This window comes from Microcaecilia unicolor, chromosome 11, assembly GCF_901765095.1.
Source record: "Microcaecilia unicolor chromosome 11, aMicUni1.1, whole genome shotgun sequence".
NCBI lineage: Eukaryota > Metazoa > Chordata > Amphibia > Gymnophiona > Siphonopidae > Microcaecilia > Microcaecilia unicolor.
In genome coordinates this window covers 157,277,062-157,297,604 of record NC_044041.1, presented here as the reverse complement: position 1 = coordinate 157,297,604, position 20,543 = coordinate 157,277,062, and the positions used below count along the sequence as shown (strand labels likewise).

General features: G+C 44.8%; 1 protein-coding gene across 3 annotated transcripts in view; it reads left to right on the top strand.

The window, feature by feature from the left end:
- GPR4 (G protein-coupled receptor 4) overlaps positions 1 to 20,543 on the top strand; it is a 166,840-nt gene that overhangs the window by 132,549 nt on the left and 13,748 nt on the right. Inside the window, exon 4 of one of the 3 annotated variants that reach the window (XM_030220099.1) lies at positions 6,108 to 6,195. The exons of the other annotated variants lie outside the window; for them this stretch is intronic. The gene's annotated coding sequence lies outside the window, so the exon portion shown is untranslated. The remainder of the gene's footprint in view (positions 1 to 6,107; positions 6,196 to 20,543) is intronic. 3 annotated transcript variants of the gene reach the window in all.

Genomic DNA, 20,543 nt, shown 5'->3' with positions numbered 1-20,543 from the left:
TTCACCGCTGTGACTTTGTTAGAGTGAGTGGAAGTTTGACATGGGAGAGGGGAGGGCAGGGGAGGGAGGAGAATCGCTGGACATGGGCGAGGGGACATTACTGCGTGAACCAGGGGGAGCTGCTGGACCTCTGAAAAAAGATGCCGGTACACCGTATCAGCACAAAAAAAGCACTGATCGCTGGACATGGGAGAGGGGAGGGAGGAGAATCGCTGGACATTGGAGAGGGGATGGCAGGGGACGGAGGAGAATCGCTGGCCATGGGAGAGGGGAGGGAGGAGAATCGCTGTCCATGAGTGGATGGCAGGGGGGACGGGGGGGGTCGCTGGCCATGGGAGTAGGGAAGGCAGGGGAGGGAGGAGAATCACTGGCCATGGGAGAGGGGAGGGAGGAGAATCGCTGGACATGGGAGAGGGGAGGGAGTAGAATCGCTGGACATGGCAGAGGGGAGGGAGGAGAATCGCTGGATATGGGAGGGAGGAGAATCTCTGGCCATGGGAGAGGGGAAGGCAGGGGAGAGAAGAGAATCGCTGGACATGGGTGGATGGCACGGGGGATGGGGGGTCACTGGACATGGGAGAGGGGAGGGAGGAGAATCGCTGGACATGGGTGGATGGCAGGGGGGACGGGGAGGTCGCTGGACATGGGTGGGTGGCAGGGGGGATGGGGGGTTGCTGGACATAGGTGGATGGTAGGGGGACAGGAGGGTCGCTGGACATGGATGGATGGAGGGGAGGGCAGGGAAGAGGAGGGCTGCTAGACATGGGTGGATGGAGGAGAGGGAAGGGAGAGAGAAGAAATGCTGGACATGGATGGAGGCGAGGGAAGAGTGAGGAAGGAGATGAGATGAGGGAAAAGGAAGAGAGGAGAAAAACTGCACATGGATGTAGAAAATAGGCAGAAGCTGGATCTACTGGACAGTCAAGTCTGTGGAGCACCCAGCTTTTACTTACGGAGGTAGGGCAAGAAATGAAGAAGAAAGGTGGAAAGTAAAGAAATAAATGGAAAGGAAGCCCTGGAAACGGAGTTAAGAGGACAGAAAGCAGCAGAATCAGATACTGAGCCATCATGATCAGAAAAACAAAGTCACCAGACAACAAAGGTAGAAAAAATCATTTTATTTTCATTTTAGTGTCTGGAATATGTCCAATTTGAGAATTTACATCTGCTGTCTTATTTTGCACTGGGTATACTGGAGCTGTAACAGCTTACAGAACTTATTTATAATGAAAACAAATCATGTTATTTTTTTCTCCAATACTAGTATATTTTCAATGATGTCTGTTTATATGTGCTATGGCTGGAATAAGGGGTGTGGCTAATGTGGGCGTGGCTATAATAGGGGTGGAGTCATATGTTGTGACTCTGCCCACAATGAGTACCGGCACCTTTTTTTTCTACAAAAAAAAGCACTGGGTAGGAACCTGTAAACCTCTCTTCCTGCTGCTAGAGCCTCCTCCGCCTCATTCAAAGCTGTTTGAACCACACAGTGTGCTGCAGAAACCTACAATGTACCATGTGGCCCCAGCAGCTGAACTCCATGGGCAGGAGAGGTGCCAGGAAGAACAGATTAGAGAAACACTTGGCCCAGGGCCACCGAGAGACAGAGCCAGGCCTGAGGCAAACACCCCCTGGGACACCCACCCCTGTGCAGGCCCGCCTCCTCCAGGCCTTACTACTTGCTTGTCTCCTGTTCCTGTGTGCAGGGACCACATTAATTCTGCTCTGCCACACAAGTCTTTCTTCACACATGAGGTGGGATGAGGCAGGAAGAAGGACCTGTGGCCAGCAGAGCAGAGTTAACGTGATAACCTGGCACACAGGAGCCGGACACCAATCTCAGCCATGCTGGCGCTGGGCAGGCCCCCCTTGGAGGCCATGCCCCTGGGGAATGTTTTCCCAACTGCTCCCCCTCTCGGCGACCCTTATACTATTGGGCTGCTGTGGTGTGAGTGGAGGTAATGTGGGAGGGATGGAGGGAATGAAAACATTGGCCATTGGCCTCTGGGCTCTGGAAACTCAAACTATGCCACTGGTAGAAGCCCAACAGTACTAGTAACTGCATTTGGGACAGAGTGATATTGGCCATGAGACTTCCATTAGGAGTGGCTGAGGCATCAATTTATGTGACAGAAGCCAGCAACTGTTACTAGTGCAGCCAGGGTCCTTTCTACCTGCCAGAGATACCCACCTTGGAAGGAACACATCCCCTACACTTTTAGGTCACTGAAGCCCCCTTCTCCCTGGAGCCCTAGGGACTTGAATAATGGGTTCTGGGAATGGGACCAACCAACTCTAAAGTCTATTCTTGGGAACTGCATGCTGGTGCCGAGATGCTTTTCAATCTGGCAGGTACTTAGGGGTTGATATTCAAAGCGATTTTTACTGGCCAGAAATGGCTCCTGACCCGTTAAATTACTTGTTCAGGACTAACCAGTCATATTCAGCGGCACTTAACTGGAAATGACACTGAAAATGTCTGGTTAGTGCCCAACTCAAAACTGCTTTTTGGGGGGGGGGGGGTGTTCCGTGGGTAGAGTCAGCACTTGGTTGCAGAATTCAGTTGCTCTTTAAATTCTGGATAAACTTCAGATGGTTTCTCACAGAGTATCATCTGGAGCATAGGCGTAGTTGGGGGGGGGGGGGGTGAGGGGGGGCATTGCCCCTCCAAACAAGCTGCCTGTCCGGTATCCCAACCTCACTTCCCGTGGGATCCCATACACTGGCTGCCCTTCTTCAACTTTCCGAGTGGGGGTATATTAATGGATTGAGAGAATGAGTGAGAGTGTGAAATAAGGGGTAAGAGAACAGGGCTGAAGTGTGGGGAAAGGTTGAGACATAGTGTGAATGACCTGGAAGAATGGATTGAGGATGAGAGACATTGAAAAGGGATGGGGGTACTGGTGAAGGATATGAGAGGAAAGAGATGGGTCTCCCAAGGGGTTGAGTGAGGGTGGAAATAGGGTTAAAAAGATGGTGAAAGAGAGGATGTGGGGTATAGAAGAATGGCCTGGAGGCAAGAGAAGGAAAGAGAGACAGGGATGGAGCTGGAGCAAGATCTGGGGCTGATGAAGGGATCAGAGGAAGTAGAGAGTAGATGAGTACAAAATATGGAAGTGGGGGACTGAAGAGGGGAATCAGAAACTTGGGAAAAAGACAGAGGGGGCAATGAGAAGGGAAAATCTGGTAGATAGATGATAGGTGAATGGAAACTAGACAAGAGGTTGAGACCTATGTGATCGTTCATTCTCCTCAGCAGCTTAATCCTTGCATCTCCATCTTCCATTCCCCTTCAGTTTCCCCTCCCTCCCCTTCTCTACCTTTTTTCCCCCCTTCCCTTCAGCTTTGCACTACTGTTATTATGATGTACCTTCTCCTGTATTGTACACCACATAGAGCCCGCCTTGGTGGGAATATGTGGGATATAAATGTTCACAATAAATAAATATGGAGAATGAGGGGTAAAAATCATATATAGGTGGATATAAAGGCAAAGAAGAAAAAAGTGAGAAAAGGAATATAAAAAAGAAAGATCGGTGCTAGATGGATATAGCGAAAGAAGAGAAGAAAGACAAGAGAAGAAATGGAAAGGCAAACCTGGAAAAGAATTTAGGAGAAAACTGACACAAAAAGTGGAACAGATTGGGACCAACCCAAGTAGAAACATGCCTGTTTGAGAAATATACATCTTATCAATTTTTGTATTTTAGCAGAGCACAGGAGAAAATGCATTTCTGTTTCTTTTACCAGAATTGCACTGCTTATAGAGTCTGGCTTTCTTTGGCAGAGGGGAAGCAGTTTCTGTCCGCTTGTTTTTTTGTGGTCCCTATTGTGTATGAAATGAGGGTCTGGAACACACAGAACTAACCCATCTGAAGACTTTAAATTGCAAGAGGATTATGAAAAATTTCAAGACGACCTTACGAGACTGGAAGACTGGGCATCCAAATGGCAGATGATGTTTAATGTGAGTAAGTGCAAAGTGATGCATGTGGGAAAGAGGAACCCCAACTATAGCTATGTGATGCAAGGTTCCACGTTAGGAGTCACCGACCAAGAAAAGAATCTATTAGTCATCGTTGACAATACTTTGAAACCCTCTGCTGTGGCAGCAAAGAAAGCAAATAGAATGTTAGGTATTATTAGGAAATGAATGGAAAATAAAAACGAGGATGTCATAATGCCTTTGTATCGTTCCATGGTGCGACCACACCTTGAATACTGTGTGCAATTCTGGTCACCGTATCTCAAAAAAAGATATAGTGGAATTAGAAAAGGTACAGACAGAGAAGGGCGACAAAAATGATAAAGGGGATGAGACGACTTCCCTATGAGGAAAGGCTGACGTGTCTAGGGCTCTTCAGCTTGGAGAAGAGATGACTGAGAGGAGATATGATAGAGGTCTATAAAATAATGAGTGGAATGGAACGGGTAGACGTGAATCGTTTGTTTACTCTTTCCAAAAATACTAGGACTAGGGGGCATGCAATCAAGCTACAAAGTAGTAAATTTAATACGAATCAGAGAAAATATTTCTTCACTCAATGTGTAATTAAACTCTGGAATTCGTTGCCAAAGAATGTGGTAAAAGTAGTTAGCTTAGCAGGGTTCAAAAAACATTAACATAGCTCCCTAAAAGTCCATAAGCCATTATTAAAATGGACTTGGGAAAATCCACTGCTTATTTCTGGGATAAGCAGCATAAAATATATTGTACTGTTTTGGGATCTTGTCAGGTACTTGTGGCATGGAAAAAGTAGATCTTTTTCTTGAGTGCTAAATCCTGAGGTGGACCCTAGCATCAGGTAACTATGATTCAAATTATTCTTCCCAACGTGGCCTTCGGTCTGTCTCAGTATGGCAATGTTTTTGTTCTTATGAAAGCTTGGAGAAGAACATCCCGCAGAGGAATTGTCTTGGTAGTGAACTACTTCTTTGTCTAACATGCCACTGGGGCAACGAAGAAGAAGCTTGCTCTGCCCTGTCTGTAAATTTAGGTGTTGCACTAGTGATTTATTTGCATGTGTTTGATAGGCGATCGTAACCTGTGCTAATTTGTTTCTTTACACAACAGAGGCTGGCTCCTGCAATAGGACATATGTAACTGTATATCTTCTGTTACACATATGTCATATTCTAGCCCATCTTATGTGTTTCAAATCACTAAGCCAGCTGAGAGATCCTCAACTATAGCGGTACCATGAGGGATGAAAAACGCTTTGACTGATTCTGAGCTGTGTATGCTTCATATGCAACTCTTTTCTACTCACTGCACTATCATTCAAACTCTTGGATGGCGTTTGATGGCTCTTGTCCAAAGAATTATTAAGTTGACAAAATACCGTATTAAGCATCGTTTGATTACCTAGGAGGTTACAGAGCAGTGAACAGCTGAAGGGAACTATAAATTTGCCAAGATTTCTTTAGCAATTTGGCAGCAGCAGCCAATTTGCTTTTCATCTTCTTAGCTGACTGGCTTACCAACCTGTATGCTTCGGCGCGGTGCTGTGAGATCAGGAAATGCCACATGGGGTAAACATTAACACAGCTGGTCAAGTTTCTTTCTCACTGTCACGTCTGTAAATTCCTCCAAGTTCTAAAAGCATGCTAAGTCAAATGTGATATTTTTCTGACCCAGCGTTTTTTCCTGCTTCTTTGTCTTTCCAGCTCAACAGAAACTAGCTTCCTTTGGGCTGTGTCTTATTATCTGTCATTCCCAAAGACCTATTGATTTTACCTTTACTTGTATCACCTCTGAAAACTGAGCCCAGTTGTTTCAGTGAAAGTCTTCTTTTAGGCAACAAGCATCAGGGCTCCATCCAGAGTCGTTCAAACATGGGTCTTACATCAGGGCACTAAGTGCCTCCACTGCACGATAACTGTGACTCTCTATGCACCAGGAGCTGTCAGCACTGCCTCTGCAGCAACCCCAGCCCCAGCCATTCCAGGGAGTAGAAGATCTGACCCAGGATTCAAAGCCAGGATGTACCGCACTGCCTCCGAATTACTGGGCTGGTCTAAATGTAATTTTTATGCACTGTATATTAAAAATCTTATAGTGGATCCCTCCATATAATTCTTTCCATCTTTTTTTCTTTTCTTCACAGGTTGTCTCCTTACTCTTAACCATCAATCCTCCATCGCCGAATCATCATGCACAGACAAGGACTGTATGAACAGCTGTGGTCATATATGGTGCAAATATTGAAGGGTACAAAAATTGTTTGCCAGCTCAGTCTCTCCTTCAGTGATGTGGGCAGGGCTGAAGGTGCCAGTGGGCAAGTCACACAGGGTATAAAGGCATACCCTACCAATCCAACATAAATGCCAATCTCTGCTACACGACAAAACTAAAATACGTAATGAACTTACCATAACTCTTCCGCTGTACGATTCCCTTATATGGCTATATCACATATCTTGCCACACCATCACTCTGTAATTGTTTGAACTTTATCTTACCACAACATCACTTTGTATTTGTTTACACCGGAGTCTGCATCTTCGCCTCGTCCTTCTGTTACTGGAGTCCCAAACACTGGAACACGTTACCTCATCACCTTAAAACTCAAGCGGACCATGCCCTTTTTAAGAAGTTGTTAAAGACATTCCTCTTTGCTAAGACTTACCCCTCAACTTGTCATGTCGATTAATGTATCCCTTGTCCCCTATTCTATATAGTTCACGCTGTTAGATGCTTGACTATCCATTAAGATTGTATTCTTATTTAACTTTCTGTAAGCCACATTGCGCCTGCATGAGTGGGAAAATGTGGGATATAAGCAACAAATAAATAAAATAAATAAATAAATATAAGCCACATTGAGCCTACAAATAGGTGGGAAAATGTGTGATATAAATGTAACAAATAAAAAATAAATATACGTAGCTTGATATGGGCCTGTGCACAGGCTCTCACCTTACTCTTATTTATCAGTATTTCATCAGGGAGCCATCATGCACAGTCTCTCTCTTTGTTCTCCACTATTGTGCTTCAAAGAGGGAATCATCATGCATAGCCTCTCTCCTTTCCTCTTCTCATTCGTGCTGCCTCCTCTTCAATACTTGTCATGGAGCCATCATGCAATGCCTCCTATCTTCCACTGTGCAAGACCTTTCTTGTTCCTATGTGGCTGTCATCAAAAATCAAAAAGGTGCAGAGAAGGGCAATGAAAGTGATAAAGGGGATGGGACAACTATGAGGAAAGGCTAAAGCGGCTAGGGCTCTTCAGCTTGGAGAAAAGGCAGCTGAGGGGAGATATGATAGAGGTCTATAAAATAATGAGTGGAGTTGAACGGGTAGATGTGAAGCGTCTGTTCACGCTTTCCAAAAATGCTAGCAATGAAGCTACGATGCAGTAAATTTAAAACGAATCAGAGAAAATTTTTCTTCACTCAACATGTAATTAAACTCTGAAATTCGTTGCCAAAGAATGTGGTAAAGGTGGTTAGCTTAGCGGAGTTTAAAAAAGGTTTGGACAGCTGGGTTTGGACAGCTTCCTAAAGGAAAAGTCCATAGACCGTTATTAAATGAACTTGGGGAAAATCCACTATTTCTGGGATAAGCAGTATAAAATGTTTTGTACATTTTTAGGATCTTGCCGGGAATTTCTGACCTGGATTGGCCACTGTTGGAAACAGGATGCTGGGCTCGATGGACCTTTGGTCTTTCCCAGTATGGCAATACTTACGTACTTACCAGGAATTGTTCTCTTTGAAAAGATGTATGCACATATAGACTGAATTTCTCATACCAGCACTCATGGTTTCTGAGAGGCCCTCATTAACTCAGTACTGTCTTAAGAACATAATGACATAAGAATAGCCATACTGGGCCAGACCAATGGTCCATCTAGCCCAGTATCCTGTTTCCAACAGTGGCCAATCCAGGTCACAAATACCTCGCAGAAACCCAATTAGTAGAAACATTCCATACTACCAATCCTAGGGCAAGCAGTGGCTTCCCTTATGTCCATCTCAATAACAGTCTATGGACCTTTCCTCCAGGAATGTCCAAACCTTTTTTAATCCCAGATACGCTAACCGCTGTTACCACATCCTCCGGCAGCGAGTTCCAGAGCTTAACTATTCTTTGAGTAAAAAATTATTTCCTCCTATTTATTTTAAAAAGTATTTCCATGTAGTTTCATTGAGGGCCCCTGGTCTTTGTACTTTTTGAAAGAGTGAAAAATCGATTCATTTCTACCCATTGTACACCACTCAGGATTTTATAGACCTCAATCATATCCCCCCTCAGCCGTCTCTTTTCCAAGCTGAAGAGCTCTAACCTCTTTAGCCTTTCCTCATATGGGAGGAGTTCCATCCATTTTATCATTTTGGTCACTCCTCTCTGAACCTTTTCTAATTCTGTTATATCTTTGTTGAGATATGGTGACCAGAACTGAACGCAATATTCAAGGCGAGGTCGCACCATGGAACGATAAAGAGGCATTATGATATTCTTGGTCTTATTTTGCATCCCTTTCCTAATAATTCCTACAATGACACCTAGATCTTTTTCTTGAGTGCTAACTCCTGAGGGGGACCCTAGCATCAAGTAACTATGATTCAAATTATTCTTCCCAATGTGCATCACTTTGCATTTGTACATATTAAATTTCATCTGCCATTTGGGTGCCTAATCTTCCAGCTTCCTAAGGTTTTCCTGCAATTTTTCACAATCTGCATGTGTTTTGACAGTTTTGAATATGTGGAGGGGCATAATTGAACGAAAACGTCTATCTCCATGGGCGTTTATCTCCGAGAACAGGTCCGTGAAGGGGCGGACCGAACCGTATTTTCGAAAAAAAATAGACGTCCATGTTTTATTCGACAATTTGTGTGCTGGGCGTTTTTGTTTTTCAGTGATAATGGAAAATGAAAGCGCCCAGCTCAAAAACGAATAAATCCAAGGCATTTGTTCGTGGGAGGGGCCAGGATTCGTAGTGCACTGGTCCCCCTCACATGCCAGAACACCAACCGGGCACCCTAGGGGGCACTTTTACAAAAACAAAAAAAAGGTAAAAGAGCTCCCAGGTGCATAGCACCCTTCCCTTGTGTGTTGAGCCCCCCAAATCCCCCTCAAAACCCACTGCCCACAAGTCTACACCATTACTATAGCCCTAAGGGGTGAAGGGGGGGCACCTACATGTGGGTACAGTGGGTTTGGGGGGGTTGGACGACTAAGCATTAAGCAGCACAATTGGAGCGATAAAGAGGCATTATGATATTCTTGGTCTTATTTTGCATCCCTTTTCTAATAATTCCTACAATGACACCTAGATCTTTTTCTTGAGTGCTAACTCCTGAGGGGGACCCTAGCATCAAGTAACTATGATTCAAATTATTCTTCCCAATGTGCATCACTTTGCATTTGTACATATTAAATTTCATCTGCCATTTGGATGCCTAATCTTCCAGCTTCCTAAGGTTTTCCTGCAATTTTTCACAATCTGCATGTGTTTTGACAGTTTTGAATATGTGGAGGGGCATAATTGAACGAAAACGTCTATCTCCATGGGCGTTTATCTCCGAGAACGGGTCCGTGAAGGGGCGGACCGAACCGTATTTTCGAAAAAAAATAGACGTCCATGTTTTATTCGACAATTTGTGAGCTGGGCATTTTTGTTTTTCAGTGATAATGGAAAATGAAAGCGCCCAGCTCAAAAACGAATAAATCCAAGGCATTTGTTCGTGGGAGGGGCCAGGATTCGTAGTGCACTGGTCCCCCTCACATGCCAGAACACCAACCGGGCACCCTAGGGGGCACTTTTACAAAAACAAAAAAAAAGGTAAAAGAGCTCCCAGGTGCATAGCACCCTTCCCTTGTGTGTTGAGCCCCCCAAATCCCCCTCAAAACCCACTGCCCACAAGTCTACACCATTACTATAGCCCTAAGGGGTGAAGGGGGGCACCTACATGTGGGTACAGTGGGTTTGGGGGGGTTGGACGACTAAGCATTAAGCAGCACAATTGTAACAGGTAGGGGGGGATGGGCCTGGGTCCACCTGCCTAAAGTCCACTGCACCCCCTAACAACTGCTCCAGGGACCTGCATACTGCTGCCAGGGAGGTGGGTATGACATTTGAGGGTGAAAATAAAAAGTTGTGAAACATCATTTTTTGTGGTGGGAGGGGGTCAGTGACCACTGGGGGAGTCAGGGGAGGTCATCCCCGATTCCCTCTGGGGGTAATCTGGTCATTTAGGGCACTTTTTGGGGCCTTATTCGTGGAAAAAACAGGGTCCAGGAAAAGTGCCCTAAATTCTAGCTACAAACGCATACTTTTTTCCATTATCGGCGAAAGGCGTCCATCTCTCCTTGGCCGATAACCACGCCCCAGTTCCACCTTCGCCATGCCTCTGACACGCCCCCCGTCAACTTTGTACCCTTCCGCGATGGAGTGCAGTTGAAAACGTCCAAAATCGGCTTTCCATTATACCGATTTATTCGTTTTTGTGAGATAAACGTCTATCTCCAGGTTTGGGTCGAAATCTAGGTGTTTTTCTCTTTCAATTATAAGGTGGTTTGTGTCATCTGCAAATTTAATCACCTCACTCATAGTTCCAGTTTCCAGATCATTTATAAATACGTTAAAAAGCACTGGTCTCAGTACAGATCCCTGCGACACTCCTCCATTGAGAAAATTGGCCATTTAACCCTATCCTCTGTTTTCTATGCAATAACCAATTCCTAATACACAGAAGAACATTGCCTCCTATCCCATGACTTTTAAATTTTTTTCAAGAGTCTCTCATGAGGAACTTTGTCAAAAGCTTTCTGAAAATCCAGATACACTACTACATCAACTGGCTCACCTTTATCCACATGTTTATTTACGCCTTCAAAGAAATAAAGCAAATTGGTGAGGCAGTACTTCCCTTATCTGAACCCATGCTGACTGTGTCCCATTAAACCATGTTTGTGTACGTATTCTGTAATTTTATTCTTTATAATAGTTTCCACTATTTTGCCCGGCACTGAAGTCATGCTTACTGATCTGCAATTTCCTGGATCACCTCAGAACCCTTTTTAAAATTTGGCATTGCATCTGATAAATTGAAGAGTAGCAAATATCCTAGATCAGATGGTATTCATCACAGAGTACTGATAGAATTGAAAAATGAATTTGTGGAACTATTGTTAGTAATATGCAATATATCTTTAAAATCAAGCGTGGTATTGGAAGATTGGAGGGTGGCCAATGTAACGCTGATTTTTAAAAAAAGGTTCCAGAGGAGATCTGGGAAATTATAGATCGATGAGCCTGATGTGGGTGCCGGCAAAATGGTAGAGACTATTATAAAGAACAAAATTATAGTGCATATTCAAAAGGATGGATTAATGAGACAGAGCCAACATGGATTTAGTGAAGGGAAATTTTGCCTCACCAATCTATTACATTTCTTTGAAGGGGTCAACAAACATGTGGATAAAGATAAGCTGGTATTGTGTATCTGGATTTTCAAAAGGCATTTGACAAAGTACCTCATGAAAGACTCCAGAAGAAATTGGAGAGTCATGGGATAGGAGGTAGTGTCCTATTGTGGATTAAAAACTGGTTAAAGATAGAAAACAGAGAGTAGGGTTAAATGGTCAGTATTCTCAATGAAGAAGGGTAGATAGTGGGGCTCTGCAGGAGTCTGTGCTGGGACAACTGCTTTAAAACATATTTATAAATGATCTAGAGATGGGAGTAACTAATAAGGTAATTAAATTTGCTGACGACACAAAGATTCAAAGTTGTTAAATCGCAAGAAGATTCAGCGGGGGATGACCGGCTATCCCCCACCGAATATCCTCAGTTACCGGCTTGTAGATGGCCAGTTATTTCACCCGATATAACTGGCTATCCATCAATTTTTAAAGCCAGTTTAGCGGTCATATTTAGCCATGTGAAAATGTGGGATATCTTTGGCTGGTTTAAAGATAACTGGCTAAGTCTGAATATTGACTTAGCAAGGTATCTTTAATCTGCCAAAAATAAACTGGATATTCAATTTTGGTCACTGGAAATGGCCCGTCACTGAATATCCAGTTTTAGCACAGACTGCAGGAGTTAGCGTCTCTAACTCTCGCGGTCTGCATATCGGCCTCATAGATTTTTTAATTTGGCCCTGTATTGTACTGCTAGCCAGTGAAGTTTTTGAAAAAATGGTGTGATGTGGTTTTGTCGCTTACAACCTTCTATTAGTCTTGCTGTAGCATTCTGAATCAACTGGAGCTGCTGCAGACCTTTTCTAGTCAGACCAGTGTAGAGTGAGTGCATTACAGTAATCCAGTGTTGATGTTATCACGGCATGCACAACTGAGACAAGATTTGCCTTCTCAAGTAAGGAGAGAGGCAACATAGTTGTCACAAGTGATAGAAGCTGCTCTTGAAGGTTGCTTGGATTTGAGGGATCAGAGTGTTGAATCGAGCTGTATTCCAAGGTTCCTGACTTGTGATTTGAGGGGGAGTTCGTATTTCCCAAAAGAGTTTTTGATGTCAGGTATATCCCCCACTTGTGTTAGAGACCCAGAGAAGCTCGGTTTTACTTGGGTTCAGGCAAAGTTTGTTATTTTTAGCCCATTCTTAGATTGATGTTAGGTAGTCAGTTTATTCAGGGCTGCAGGTAAGTCAGGTTCAATGAGTATGAGTAGCTGCACGTCATCCACGTAGATGTAGAACTTGAGTGTCAATCGACTGAATCAGTTCAGCTAGTGGCTTGACATAGATATTGAGCAGAATAGGTGACAGTATCGATCCTTGTGATACCCCACAGGTCAGTGGCCATGGTGGCGATGAGGTGCTGCTGAACACTGTGGACTGTTGTCTGTCTGATAGATAGGAGCTGAGCCAGGCAAGTACTATACAACTGATACCTGTTTCTGCTAGTCATGCTAACATAATATCGTGATCCATAGTGTCTAAAGCTGCTGAGAAATCTAGCAGTACTAACACCAAGGCAAATGCCCTGTCTCGGTTTCTGTGCTCATCTAGTAGGGGTACAATGATTGTTTCTGTTCCATAACCGAGTCTGAATCCAGATTGAGATGGATTTAGCCAGTTTCTCTCTTCTAGCCAATCATTGAGTTGATCACAGACTGTTCTATAAGTTTTCCTAAAAATGGGATGTTGGATACTGGCCCGTAACTTTCAAGCTTGTCTTGGTCAAGGTTGTTTTTCTTTAGCAGAGGATGCGCCACTGCCCTTTTTAATGCATTGGTAGTTGTCCATTAGAAAGAGAGTAGTTCATGATTTTTGTTGCATCTTCTATGAGGCCTCTGCTTGCCTGCTGCACAGTCTGTGATGAGCAGGGCTTGAGGGAGCAGGTAGTTGGTCGAAGGTCTCTCAGGATTTTGTCAAGGCCCTCCTCTGTTATTGAGTTATAAAGAGTCCCATATTTCTGTGTCATGAGGGGGCGAGTTTGTGTGTCCTGGTTAGCTGATTGGAGATTGGGACCCAGATGCATGAAAGAAACACAGAAGAACTGAAAACGTAAAGGTTCACGTTACAAGATACCGATTATGAAAAACGATGGATGCTCAAAACAAAAGTCGCATGCAAATGAGCCGCACGGTAATACAAAGGACAATGCATAAAAGTCTTGCTAACCTGTTGAAATCCACGGTAGCAGCGTAGCAAACACATGCGCACAATAGTCATTCTCTAAGCACATGGCAAGCGCTGTAGCTGTTGTACATACAGTATGTCTAAAAAGATCGCATTATAGATGTGCATCCTTGGCTTGGGAGATAGACATCACTCGTAAGCTGAGCCTTATAGGCCCCAATCTGCGTGAGATTTTTTAATCACTCTGCAGACGGTTACCGTATGCTGTGCCACATTGCTTGCATCCTGTTTTTTTGTGGTCCTTTCACATTTTTCGTTGGCGAGTGTGAGACTCTTCTCATTTCTCCTATTTTGTTCATTTTTTGCATTGGTCTTATAACGGAGGCAAGAGAAAAAATGGTGAAAATATTTACAGATCTCATGTACAAAGACCGCCTGTTGAAGAGGTGCTGCAGCACCTCCCAGCCCTCGTCCATTCTTATTATGTTTCTCCTCTTCCCCTGTTGGAGGGAGAGGCATTTCTCATTAATAACTATGAGCTGTGCAAGCCAGAGCACATCCATGTCAGAGAAGTTGGACTTTCTCCCATGTGGACCATGTGCAGCCATGGCTTTTCCAACACGGATGTGCACATAGGCATGCGCACACACATGCATAACACGTAGATGACAGCGCTTATGCACGCACTGTATGGACATGCTTATGTTGTCAGCATATGACATCTCTCTGGAGTTACCGGCAGCCCCTGAGCACCTGTTAAATATATCATGTTAAAGGTGTGCAGACCTTTCTGTGCATTGCCCATAAATGACTGTGCATTGTGCGTTGCCTTCATTTAAATGAGAACCATATAATTACAATACATTTGCATAGTGTTTTCGTTGTGCGTTTGCAAGTGCGGTAAACAGGTCACTGTAGGCTTTTGCATATTCGTTGCTAGATACTGTGATTGCTAAGCCGGTTCAAACTGGCTCAAAATGATTGCTACCGGCACGGTAAGTTTGATGCTTCTGGCCATGGGTGGGACTGCCAATAATCCTGATGGAGGCTTTTAATTTTGTTAGCAAATTATGCAACAAAATCACTGCAGTTCAGTTGTGACTGGGCAGGCTGGTTCTGTTGTGGGGGTTGCAGTAGATGGTTTACTATGCTGAACAGGTGCTTGGTTGAATTGGCAGCCTGTTCAATGAATTGAGGAAAATATTGTTTTTTTGGCTGCTGTTAAGGCCTGGCGGTATTTTGTCATGTAATTCCTACAGCTTTGCCTGTCATCATCCAGGCAAGATTCATACCATCTCCTTCCCAGTTTCCATCCTTCATGTTTAAGGGTCCTAAGTTCTGGAGAAAACCAAGGTAAGCGTTTGTAAACTAAGGGACGCAGAAAGTGAATAATAAAAGAGCCACATTGGTATACCCCTTCTTCTCTTTATTTGTGTATATGTATTTTTCCCTTTGCTGTTCCTAACAGTGCATCAGTTTCTGTATCTAGCTGGTGGCTGGCAGCCATCTTTTCTGTCAGCCAATAAGAGTTGCTGTTGGATTTCTCCAGCAATCTGTCCCAGCATTTTGTTTCAAGCTATCTGCAGATCTACTGCACTTTGATCTATTGTTTTATCCTGTGTGCTTTCCTGCGCCTGTTTCAGTGCAGGAGGTACTCAGACATTCTGGCACCAGATCCTGCTAGAGGGTTAGAGCGGTTTCTTGTAGTTTCTAGAAGGGAACCTGGAAGCAAGGAGGAGTTGGACCTTCTGAAGGGGTGTTGCTAGTGGCAGTAGTATACTCCTCCCAAGAAGATTTAAACTGACTTTGCTGCCAAAACTTGTCTTTGTAGCCTCTCTCGCCACTGACTATACCTGTCAGGGGAGAGCCACATTCCTGCCAATGCCTACAGCTAGCACCCCAGGAGAAAGAATCAGCCCGTCTATTCCCAACCAGTTAAACATTAGCGGCACTTGCAAGAGCAAGGATTCAGAACTGGGGCAAGTGACAGATCCGAAACCTGGTGCTTGGCTTGCTATAGTGAGGAGGTGTGGGGACTCTTCTCACTCCTATAGCACCCAAGGATGTTATAGTCTCAATTTCAAGGAGTAAGAAGAATCTCAGGATATTCAGCCCTACAACCTAGCCCATACACCACTTCCATGGGACCCTACATTCATTTATTTACCAAATACTCTAGGAAGTTTGAAAAAGTTTGTTTGTGTATGTCTCCCACCTGTAATGGAATGATTTCAACCAGGAAATCCGTTGTTTAGATTTACACAACCGGAACCTCAGAGCTCCAGATAGGGAAAATACATATAGTATTGAAAAACCACTATCAAATTAGGAGTAAGCTATTATCATTGGTCCCCAAAGGGAGAAAAGAGAGTGAGTGAGTGGAGGAGTGGCCTAGTGGTTAGAGTGGTGGACTTTGGTCCTGGGGAACCAGGTTTGATTCCCACTGTAGGCACAGGCAGCTCCTTGTGACTCTGGGCAAGTCACTTAACCCTCCATTGCCCCAGGTACAAATAAGTACCTAGGCTGCATTGAGCCTGCCATGAGTGGGAAAGCGTGGGGTACAAATTAAAAAAAAAAGAAGGATCATCCACAAAATCTCATGCTCAATACAAGAAAATCAGATGATTTAAAAAACTCTTTTCCTCCTAAAACCCACACAGGTGAGAGACCCCACACAACAAACCGACTTTCACGGGAACAACACCCGATCAAGACTATAAACATTTGCATAAATGAGCAGAAACCCTCCCCCAAAAACACACATACACACACACACAAGCCAAACAGACCCTAACAAACCAAGATGAAACCCTCTACTATCAGCCCAAAACGACAGACCCACTAAAGGTGGATGTTATTGTCCAATTACTGAACCTGCGAATCCAAGTATCCTGGCCAGGTGTAAACCCCCTAGTCGTGGAGCAGGTAAATTACAATAATTAAAGAAATAAATATATAGGAATGTCACAGTTTCAAATAGGGTTCCCAAATAAACTCCACACAACCAAGGGATTTAACAAGAAAAGAAATATTAAAGATATTATTAAAGGGTAAAGTAAATAGAAACACTGGGATATGCTCCATAAGATTGGTAGCAATTTTTAAAGTTTGATGGTATTAAATAAAACTAGTGCAAGGTGTTAAATGCTTTGTGATAAGTTACAAAGGAAATAAAGACAATAACATATTCAAAACTACAATTATAGTTACCAAGACCCCAACCCCACATCTGCAATAACACAAAACATCCCAAACACGTACACAGCTCTAATTAGTGTACTCAGATCTGATATATATATTTTTCAGTTTGTGTGCACACAATAATGTTACCGGTATATCAAATCTTCACTAGCATCGCAGCTCTTGGTCTTCTCCACATCCATGTCTCCTCGGTTGGCGAGGTCAGCTCACCGGCTCAGGAACTCCAGGATACCTACTGCTCTGACTCAAAAAAACTCAAAAAAGGAAAACCCTGACTCCATGTGCTTGGTGTGTGTACTAACCTCAATCAGTATTTTCTTTGGCAAAGGACCTTGTGGACTAACTAGATTCAAATAAAAAGATAAGCAGGGGAAATTCCTATCTAACCCTCCCAAAACATGACCCCTTTTCTTTTGTTCTGCTATACAACCACCCTCTAATCACACTGGTGGACTGCTAAACTAAATCTCTTAAAGGCAGGCACTCACAGGACTCGAGGCTTAGGCTGGGCAGCTTTTCCCCAGGGCAGGCTTACTTAGTGCAGACACTTGAAACAGCAGGCTTCTGTCTGGATCCTCCTGAGGCAGAAATTCACGCTGGCAGACACTCAAAAAAAGTTCCTTTGGAGTCTGAGCACTCAGTGAAGGGGGGGGGGGGGTATCTCTCTGTCTCTCTCATTGTGAGGCTTCTTCCCTCTCCGGATAAGCCTCTTCTTTACAGGACAGACAGTCACACGGCCGGCTCTCTCTCCTCTCTGGACAGGCAAGCACACACACACACACGGATACACTGGGTAGACTTCTCTGGGATTCTATTCAGTTCTGCACTGCTCCCAACACGTCTCAGCTTCCCGGTGTGTTCCCTTCTTCCTCTTCTGCTTCTCTCTCTCTGTCTGAAGAATGACCTCTGTGGGTCCTGCTACGGCTCCTCTTTTGCCCTGGCTCGCTCCCGACCCCCTTCTCCTCCTCTTCTGTTCCTGTCTGCTTCAGTCCCCGGCCCATTTCCAGGACTCACCAGTCTTCCCCCTCTTCATCAGCCTGCAGCATGCCTCCTCTGTCCCTGAGCTTGCACACTCCTGCCTGGATCCGTTTTTTTCCTCTCAGACCATGCTTGCAGCCTCCATTCTTTTCCTGGGCTTGCCTTCCCTCCTTCTTCCCAGGCTGCCTCTGGACTGCAAAACCTTTTCTTTGTTCCACCCCTCCTGTCCCCTGGATTGGCTTGAAATTCGCGCCAATCTATGGGTCAGACTGCCTCCTGCCACCTCATTGGTCCAAATTCGTGCCCTTTAGCAGATCCTGGCTCCTATTGGCTGTTTTCCACACATCCCTCCTCTAGCTCCCAGCTTGCTCTGGGCTCTCAGCCAATCGGTAGCCTTGTAACAGGTTTCCCTGCCCCTCTCCCACAGTCACAGACTCGTAAAATTTAAACACACCTCTAGCAGTAGCAGCTATGGACACCTGAGTCCTTTGTTTTACAGCAGTGCTGGAGCATTTGAACCACTTTAAACATTTTAACTAAAAGGTGTCAGTCCAGGTGCTGTGCTGCTCTGAGACCTCTGCACCTCCCTGCCCTCTGCAAGATGCCCCCTTCTCAGGGAAAAAGGGGGGGAGACAAGGTAAAGACTTCTTTTTTTTTTCTGTATTTACACTTCTCCCGGGGTACACAAATGTTGCCCCAACATTTCTCCTAACACTTCATCATACAACATCACATTCACAGGTATTAGGTCAGGCCCACCACAGTAATGTTCCTTCCCCCATTACTCTGCCTGACTCAATACAGGTAGTAGTTATCTGACAGATACCTGGAAGGGTTCCCTTTATTTGATTGGGAGGACCTCCTGAGGGGATACAGGTATTCATGAGAGCCAACACCAGCCTCCTCTCCTATTACTTCGGGTTCTACTTCCCCCTCTAAATCAGGCTCCATCCCTAAATCTGGCACTTCTCTGTTTGGGACTACATCTTCCCCGGCAAGGTAAGTACCAGGCTCTCTCAACAATAAATACAGTACACTGTCATTTTCATCATCACCATTCTCACTATCTCCAATATCTGGTATCTCAAGCAACCCCAAGGTGGACCCTAAATCACACATGGCATCGGGTAACACCTTCACATGGTTTCTGTGCACTACTTTGACAGGACCACCTTCCTCAGGGACAACTTTGAGGCTACTTCCCCCAGGCTCATTCACCTGGTCTATCACGTATACTCTGTCATCCCACAGGTCCTGAATCTTGTGGCGGCTGGCAAACCTCTGGACTCACAGCAACATCCTGTCTCCTTTCTTCAGTAGGGCCCCCTTTGCTCTTCGGTCGTAGCACCTCTTCTGGGTCTGCCCCTTCTTCTCACCTGTCGGGCGATTACCCATGACAAGGCCATCTTGTCATGATGTTGTTTGACCCAGTCGTCCAAGTTAGTTGCGGTGCCATCCTCTTCTCTAGCAAACACATCTGAGAACATTTGTGGATCTCTCCCAAACATGAAGTAGAATGGGGTGTAGCTTGTCGATTGGTGAACCTGACTATTGTAGGCAAGCATCAGTTCAGGTAGGTAGTCACCCCAATGTCTCTTCTTAGAGGGTGGTAGCGTTCTCAGCATCTCATGTAGGGTTCGATTGAAGCGTTCACATTGCCCATTACCTTGAGGGTGATAGGGCGTTGTTCGGCTCTTTCTTATCCCATATAACTGGCAGAGGTTCTTGATCACCACCGATTCAAAAGCCCGGCCCTGGTCTGAGTGTAGTCGTTTTGGGGCACCATAGTGGACTATCCAGTGTTCGACTAGGGCTCTGGCGGCAGTCAATGCAGTCTGGTCTCTAGTAGGGACTGCCACAGTATACCGGGTGAACATGTCAGTTATAACCAGAACAGTTTCAACCCCGCTATCTTCTGGTTCCAGAACTGTGAAGTCTAGTGCAAGGACTTCTAATGGGTATGAAGTCTTGAAACAATTTAGAGGGACCTTCTCTCTGGGTGCCACATCTCTTGCCAAGAGGCGTTTACAGTCTCGTCCCCACTTTCGGACATCATCATGAATTTGCAACCAATAATATTTTCTTTGGATGGCTCTTGTCACTGCCTCCTCAGCTCTGTGTCCCATTTCATCATGGTAGGTGGACAAGATTTCTGTTTTCAAACACTCTGGGACTACTAACTGATCAATTAGCTCTTGGTCTCTGGGGTTCTTAATCACCCTGTATAAGAGGCCATCTTTCAACTTCAGTTTCTCTCGCATTTTCCAAAGCTTTTTGCTGTCTTCAGACCAAGTCTCAAAATTTCTGTCCTGGCACTCAAGAGAGCTTCAATTATGGGGTTTAAGGTGCGATCTGTTCTCTGTAGCTCTCTCACAGTGAGGTCAAACAGGTAGAACGCTTCAGACTCTGGTTCTCTCACCGGAGGGTTATTGGCTCCAGCACGGATGTTTTGGCTTTTGGCCTGGAACCGCTGCTGAATCTCGTTGGCCTCCATTATCTAGGATTCAGCACCACCATCTCCCCCGGCCTCTGATTCATGTAGTCGGGACAATATATCAGCATTGGTATTCTGTCTTCCAGGCTTATATTGCACACCAAAGTTGAAGTCAGCCAACTGGGCTAGCCAACGTTGGATTACTGCTGACACCTTCGCTGTATCTAAGTATCTTAGGGGATTGTGGTCTGTCTTCACAATGAACCTTTTGTACACTAGGTAGTCAAGAAACTTCTCTGTGATCGCCCATTTCGGAGCAAGGAGCTCCAATTTAAAAGGACTATAGTTTTTGTCATCTCTCTCGCTTTTGTGTAGGC